Raw genomic sequence first — 7,433 nt, 5'->3', positions numbered from 1 at the left:
TCTTTGGATTAGCTCTCCTGGCAGTGGATATAATGAGAGGAGGTGGATGGGGGGGAGGCGGGCGGCAGCATGACAACCTGAAATAACAGCTGACTGCCATTTTAAAGTTTGGCTGCAGCACGGGGATTGGCTGCTGGAGAATGAGGTGAAATGTAATATGTTAAAGAGAACGACTGTGATGAGCTGATTATATGCAGCTGCGGAGTGAATGTATATATATATATATATATACCCAGTCTTCCTGAAAGAACTTGCGCTGAGCTTCATTTTACATCAATATGCAATTCACCTGTGAAATTATTTGCCAGTGGCCATAAAACAATGCAACAATCCTTCAAGTCAAAAAAATGTTAAGTCTGTTGCAGTTGTTAAACTGTTGCACTTTATTAATTCCATACAAACACCAAAACATTTATTGTTTTGTTTGGCAATGGGATTTGCATGGGGTGGGAATCAGGCTGCTTGCCAGGATGGAGGCCAGGACATACCACTGAGAAAAAAATAAAATAAAGGGAGGGTGAAGAAGAATTAGTGAGCAGTAATACACATTCAATTGATTTTCATTAGGCTACTTTAAAATGTTTATACTGTTTTAGAAACGTTTAAAGACAAGTGAAGTATTTGGTATTCCACTGTATGGATGCAGCGATTAACCAATGTCACTTTTAACAGTTCAGCTACACTGAGTGTTTTTGTTCTCACTCTCTAAACAACTACATTATGGTACGTTAAGGTTCCTTACAGCAACTGTTGCTCATTGAAAAATATGGAAATCGTGGTTAATCGTGTTAACAAAGGTAAATAGGCTCAGCAGCTGAAAATGCCAAAATGTTGTGGAAAGATCCTATAAAACCTCGAATTATAAGTACACATTCATCCATCCTTAGTGTAATAATTGTAAAACCCTGACAAAGGTGATGTTTCCTCAGACTATTATGATAGCATCAAAATGTAAAATCATTGCATCCCTAGAGCCTTACAGCAGAACATTTCAAGTGAATAATAACTACTCCAACAGGCACATTGTATTCCAAGATAAGGGATCAAATAGCATTTGATAGATGCGTTTGTTATGTTACAATTTGATCTGACCAATAATAGGGTACTGATATATTACCCTTTGTTGTAGTTTACGGTTTCACCACTTGATTGTCATTGTTGTTGATTTGCACTATCTGTAGATGAATGTCTAATCATAATTCTTTGTCCTAGTTCCTTTACATTTCTGTTGTTGTTTGGTGATTATTTACTAATACTTTAGTAAGTGTGGACTTAACGCCAGAGTAGCTAACGTGAACCTGGTGTCTCTGTGGTGTAATCAAATATTGACACAGCTTTAATGAAATAAACTACCTAGTTTCAATTTATCGTTTAGTGTGGACTTTGCACATTTAAAATAACTTGTGTATAGCTGGTGCTACAGACAGCAGAACTTTTTGCATTTTTCTTTAACAAATGCCACCTAAGATAATGGCGTGCCAACAATTACAACAAATGTTAACAGCACACATAGATGTAATTGTACAAAAGACAATTAACATACCAAATGGTGCAGGGCTCCCACTGGTAAAGGTGCTCCGTCCCCCTCTGTGGCAGGCAGACAAAGACATTGTACATCTGTATGCTCTTTGAACTTTGTACTTTCACAAGCACTTATGATATATGTATTGTTCAAATAGTTTGCATATATTTAAAAATATTGTCGTGAAAAAATAAGTCTGACCGACTAGAGGGATTTACAGGATGTTTACACAAATAGCTTAATATTGTGAATTGGACAACAGCATTCCTTCAAGGTAAGATAAAGTAATTGCTATACACATTCAGAAAAGTTATCCAACAGCAAACACTGTCATCAAGGTAATCATTATCCTACCTTTCGGTTCCTTGTCTTTATTATTTTGCGGACAGGGAACACCTCGAGATGGTTGTGAGAGCAATCTGTAATTGTATGGAATACATTATTAACAGTTAAAGTATGTTTTGTATAGGGCTCAACTCAGAATGCACAAACATTTCCACTGTGTGACATAAGCACATTTAGTGTTTCCTACTGAGAAATCACAGAAGTTTCAGAGTCTACACATGGTTTTATTCAAAATCTTAGCTTCTCTGCCATTTCTTCGGGATGTTGCTGTGTCTGCTAATGGACTGATTACATCTTACATTGCTTGCTACTGAGTGGATATGTTTTAGTCTTATATTCATTACACTGGGACTTGGGCTCTGTAGCACTATATTACATTAAGCAATGATGTGCAAGCTTTCTATTAAATTATAAAGTATAGAAAGGTTTTAATGAATGTGACTTCAGCTTATCAGACAACATACATACAGGTTACTCTGTTGTGTCTTTGTTTTAACTCCAAAATGTGCATGTGTGCTAAACATTAATATAGCATCCATGCATAACATTTGAAGGCAAATATGAGTCCGGCCTTTAATAAATCAATGTTTGGAACGTCTACAAAAATCGCAACATTAACTTACTGATGCTTATGTGGCATCTAAATGTGAGTAGAATATAAGCTAAACATACCTTTCATTGTTTTGGTTCTTTTACGTGGCTGCCGCATTGGTGGGATTTGGTGTGATGGTTCCAGCATAATTTGAACCTGGTTTGGTGGTGGGTTGGTGCTGGGAGCCTGGTTTGGTGGTGGGTGGGTGCTGGGAGCCTGGTGTGGTGGTGGGTGGGTGCTGGGAGCCTGGTTTGGTGGTGGGTGGGTGCTTGGAGCCTGGTGTGGTGGTGGGTGGGTGGGTGCTTGGAGCCTGGTGTGGTGGTGGATCTGCTGTTTCCTGTGGTTGCTGTCTATGGGTGATGGGTGATGGATCACATGGCACCAAATCTAAGATGTAGCTTCCATCGGGCAGTTGGTTGGGTGGGTCTTGGCGTGGTGTTGGTGTGTCAGGGTTCTCCTCTTGGTCTGGGTTGAGTCTTTTCCAACCTACAAAGGGTTTGTAGTACAAATATGTTTAAAAGCCCACATATTTATTTATTTATTTATTATGTATAATACCATAATGTTGCATTGGTTAGTTATCTCTTCATATATAATATATTTATACATATCCACATCTGTTTATACAAAATTTTCATTCATGCCTCCCCATATTAGTATTTCATTTTACTTTCTGTCTTATCTTATTCTATTTTAAAAGTATATATTTGACTTATTCCTGCATTTTAGTTTTGCACCTACGTTGTTGGACTAGTTTCTTCTTGCACTATTTTATTTCTTCTTGTACTATTTGTATGCTGTATTGTTGGAGGAGCCTGGGAGTTAAGATTGTCATTTCCAACAACTACGCTGTAGCGGTGCATATGACAATAAGACCTTTGAATATTGAATGTTTGAAAACAGGAACATGGAATACACACACATACATTATAAAATATGAAATTAGGCCAATGTGCAAAACATGCAAACAAAGGCAACCCTAATCAAGCTAAACTGTAAAAAAAAGATTGATTGAGTATGATGTCACCCACAGGTATCTGCTTGGCGTTAGGGCAGACGAGCCAGAGAAGCTGAGGGTTGTCCACAGAGCCACTGCTCAGCGCAATTTATTTGAAGAAGAAACACATTTCTTTTCTGACTGTGTGACTGTGACTCTGATTGTGATGGAGGATGTCCCAGAACACTTGTCCCCTCTTAATTCTTACATGCAGGGGGTCCTAGCAGTGGCAGTGGTCCACCATGCAGCATTATGAGTATCATACAGTAATTAAATGTTTACAGCAATCAAACTGATCGCTTCAATATTTGCAAAAGTCAATGGTATCCCCCACACTGGGTTATCATTGAAAATGGAAGTTTGATAAGTGAACAAAATGTATTTATTAAAGTTTGGCCTGCAATATAGATTAGGGACTCATAGGCTTTATTATGGATGTGAAGCAATACCAGTTCATTTATAATCCTCTGTCAAAGTAATAAAACTACTTTTCACACTTTTGGTGAATGAGATAATTCTGTAAACTACATACCAGAAGGACGGCGTCATCAAGAACGTGGGACTTGATTCTGTTTTTACTCATGGATGACAACCACTGCTTCTGCTGGCATTTGGAATTTGTCCATTTTCTTTTTGAGTCTCACATTGTTTGGCTGTGGATGTTCACATAGTGGGCAGATTTTATTTCCACAGTAAATATTTTCTCTACAGTTTGGGCAGGTCTTTTTTTTGTGACCCTCCAGCCATTTGTAGGAGTGAAAGAGTGATTAAAAGAGAAAGTGAGAGAGTGATTGAAAGAGAAAGTGAGAGAGAGTGATAGAAAGAGAGACAGTGAGAGAAAGATTGGCTCTTAAAAGTGCCGTTGGTTTTATGTGTGTGTGTGTGTGTGGATATGTGTGTGTTGGTGATAGTAAGCGTTGCAATGAAGCTGTAAAACAGGAAAATAAATAGGATTATTTAGAATAACAGTAACATCTGTGCAATACTCTATGTAATAATAATTAATCTGTGCATTACTCTATGTGCAATAATAACTCTATGTGCAATAATAATTCATCTGAGCATTACTCTGGCACACATTATGCATTTATACTGTGCATATCAGTGTTTCCCCTACCATTGTCTTGGAGGGGCGCTCCCCCTGAAATTCAACTTTTTTATTAAAAAAAAATTATTTTTATATATATATATATAGCACCAAATTGCAACTAATCTATATCTACTGTCACTTTTCACATTGAACATGTGTTCTTTTATTAAATAAATTAAATGCTTTCATTTTAAGTTGTGAGTCTAGTGTTTTTGACCCTAAAGGCCAAGATACACCGGCCCGAAATCGGCAGTAAATGGGAGTCGGGCCGAACATGAGCGTGGGCACGCCCTATTCGGAGTGGTGTGCGCCGCACCGTCGGGTCTTTTCTGCCGACCTGACGCCTTTTCTTGCCGATTCGGCGTCGGGAACACCACCGGAAGTCGGACAAAGGGATAACAATGATTGGCTGTTCAGCTAGCGAATCAGTGCATGAGAAGCGTTAACGGAAGTGAAGGAGGTAAACAAATGATTTAAAATGGAAGATGGAACACACACGGATGGCTATTTCACCTCATCGGTTTATAGAGCTCCTGTTCGTTCATGTTTTCAATGGACGAGAGTGAAAATGGAAAGAAAAACGCTATTTGTTGTTTGTTTATATCATGAAGTCTGTTCTTCTTCTCTGTCTTCCGGTTGTTCTGGTTGTTCCCTCTTTTGAATTATGAATACACACTACCGCCGCCTGCTGGTAAGGAGAGCTATTGCTACTCACGCATACGCAGTTCATACGTGCTCGGCTCAGATTTGCGGTGTGTTCCAGTGCGCGAAGTCGGCAAATACGCAGGAGAGTCCGGCGACGCAACAGTCGGTGTCGGCGTCGGCGAGTTCTCAGGTGACTGGCCGGTGTATCTGGGCCTTTAGAAACACTGATGCATTAATCAATAACAGTAATCCACAGCTCCTCTCTCCCCTCAGCCAGCAACCCCCCCCCCCCCCAAAGCAGTAAACCTAGGGGAAACACTGCATATTGTTATATTATGCACATATTTTTACATATTTGTTTGTCTTATATCTTCTACTATATATTTTAATTCTACAATGTAACAACATTTCCCCCGGAGATCAATTAAGTATTACTGATTCAGAGTGGGATATTGGGTGGTCCCCACTGGCCAGTCAAATCCTCTGGAAAAACTCCAGTTCCACATTTTTGTTCCACTCCATCGCCGATGCCCTTTAGCCACTATTAAAACTCTGTGTTGAACACTCTCTTTTTCAACACATGTGCAAATACATGCATTTAAACATATTTTTCTAGCAGGCACCTCCACTATCCAACTGTGCCGGGGACAGCTAATGTCATGTAGCTGTATAAACTATAAATGCTATCCAGCTAAAAACTTTGACCGGAAGGCCGGAGGCCGCTAGTAGCTGGTAGCTGGACGTGGCCGCTACAGTAGGTTGTGCGTACCCTATTGTAAAAGCCAAACACACTACAAAACTCAACCTTATATCCAGGAATGAAACGCTATAGAGACTGTGCTACAGTGGAATAAATAAAAGCAATATTATTTCGTGTTTTAAAGAAATAAAATCCCCTTAATTTTAGATACTTATTGTAGTCCGTTGTCAGATGAAATTAATGAAAGTGAGGTGATTGTGGGTAACGTAACGTGGCTACGTCACCTTGCCGTCAAGCACGACATAACGTTGCCGTGGTAACGACGGAATCTTCTTCTGGTTTATTGTTGTTATTATTATTACTATTAAACAAAAAGCATTTAAAATACAGACAGTAGCCATCATCATTCCAATGTGGGGGGAGTGGTTTTCACCATCATTATCATCATTATATATTTTTTAAATGACTAATATTGGCCTACAATACCCCTTTATTGATCAAATAGGAATATAATTGTCTTTTAAATAACGTAAACTAAAGGGAACAATCTATTTGACACAGCTGAAGCTCTGGCCTTCCTTAAAAAATAACTAATTTAATAAAAATCACAGTTGTACTACACACAATGCACTGTTTTTTGAGAACACACATTTGGTAAATAATGCACCATAATGCATTCTGACAAAAAATAAAAATGATTATGAATACAAATAAAATAAAACAAGCCTCCCGTGAGTTACTACAAGCTATAAAGTAGATTTTAAAAACGTTTTATAGAATAAAAAGCTCACTGCAGGACGTTGTAGAAATGTGTGTGTGCACCACGACAAAGGAGCCTCATTCACTTTACATTGGCGTTGTTTGCGTGGTGCCGACACGTAAATGTAACAAATGTCGTGACTCCACCACGCAATGCGGTGTTAAGGAGTCGTGGAGTCACGCATTCTGGTGAGATCAAATAAAAGCAATAATTGTGGCTTGCTATTGAGTAAGAACATGTTTTCATGAACCACACAGCTTCCGGTCTTCCTGCAACACGTAATGCCGTGAGAATACCAATAGAAATACATTGCTTTTAAAATCGTGCTGTGCAACACGAAAAAAAGGGGAAAATCGTGTTGGTGAACACGAATCAATAGATTAAAAATCGTGTTTGTGAACACGAAATGCCATGAGACTGGGTTGCACGCTCTGGTGTGCGTCTTCATCTCTCTGATGTTCTGCCTCTTCCTGAAGACAATACTTGTGATCCCTTTCAACCAGTGGTGTAGTCTACTTTTTTGTAGTGGGTATACTGTAATAATTGTATTCATCCATCCTAGAGCGACGCATCGCGGAGCGACACTTCATGAACACCATCACACTCACTAATGCATAGACTAGTCTTGAGACTGTGTTATCAACATGTCAATGTATTATAAACATTTTTATGTGACTTTGAACTACCAGTGACATTAACAATAAAAAAATAAAAGAATGAACAATGATGGAAAAAGCCCACTTATCTTCTAGGGTTGAACAATTAATCGAAATATTCATCAA

General features: G+C 38.8%; 1 long non-coding RNA gene across 1 annotated transcript; it reads right to left on the bottom strand.

Moving 5' to 3' along the window:
* Positions 1-359: 359 nt before the first annotated feature.
* Positions 360-3,524, bottom strand: LOC307030095. Its single transcript, XR_013805534.1, has 4 exons — positions 2,540-3,524; positions 1,877-1,941; positions 1,544-1,587; positions 360-490 (listed from the first exon to the last, which is right to left on the bottom strand). It is a non-coding gene; the product is annotated as an uncharacterized lncRNA (long non-coding RNA).
* Between the last annotated feature and the right edge of the window lie 3,909 nt (positions 3,525-7,433).

This window comes from Notothenia rossii (assembly GCF_949606895.1).
Source record: "Notothenia rossii genome assembly, chromosome: 2".
In the NCBI taxonomy this organism is placed as follows: domain Eukaryota; kingdom Metazoa; phylum Chordata; class Actinopteri; order Perciformes; family Nototheniidae; genus Notothenia; species Notothenia rossii.
Note: the sequence above shows the minus strand (reverse complement) of the source record. Positions and strands in the feature narration are given on the sequence as shown.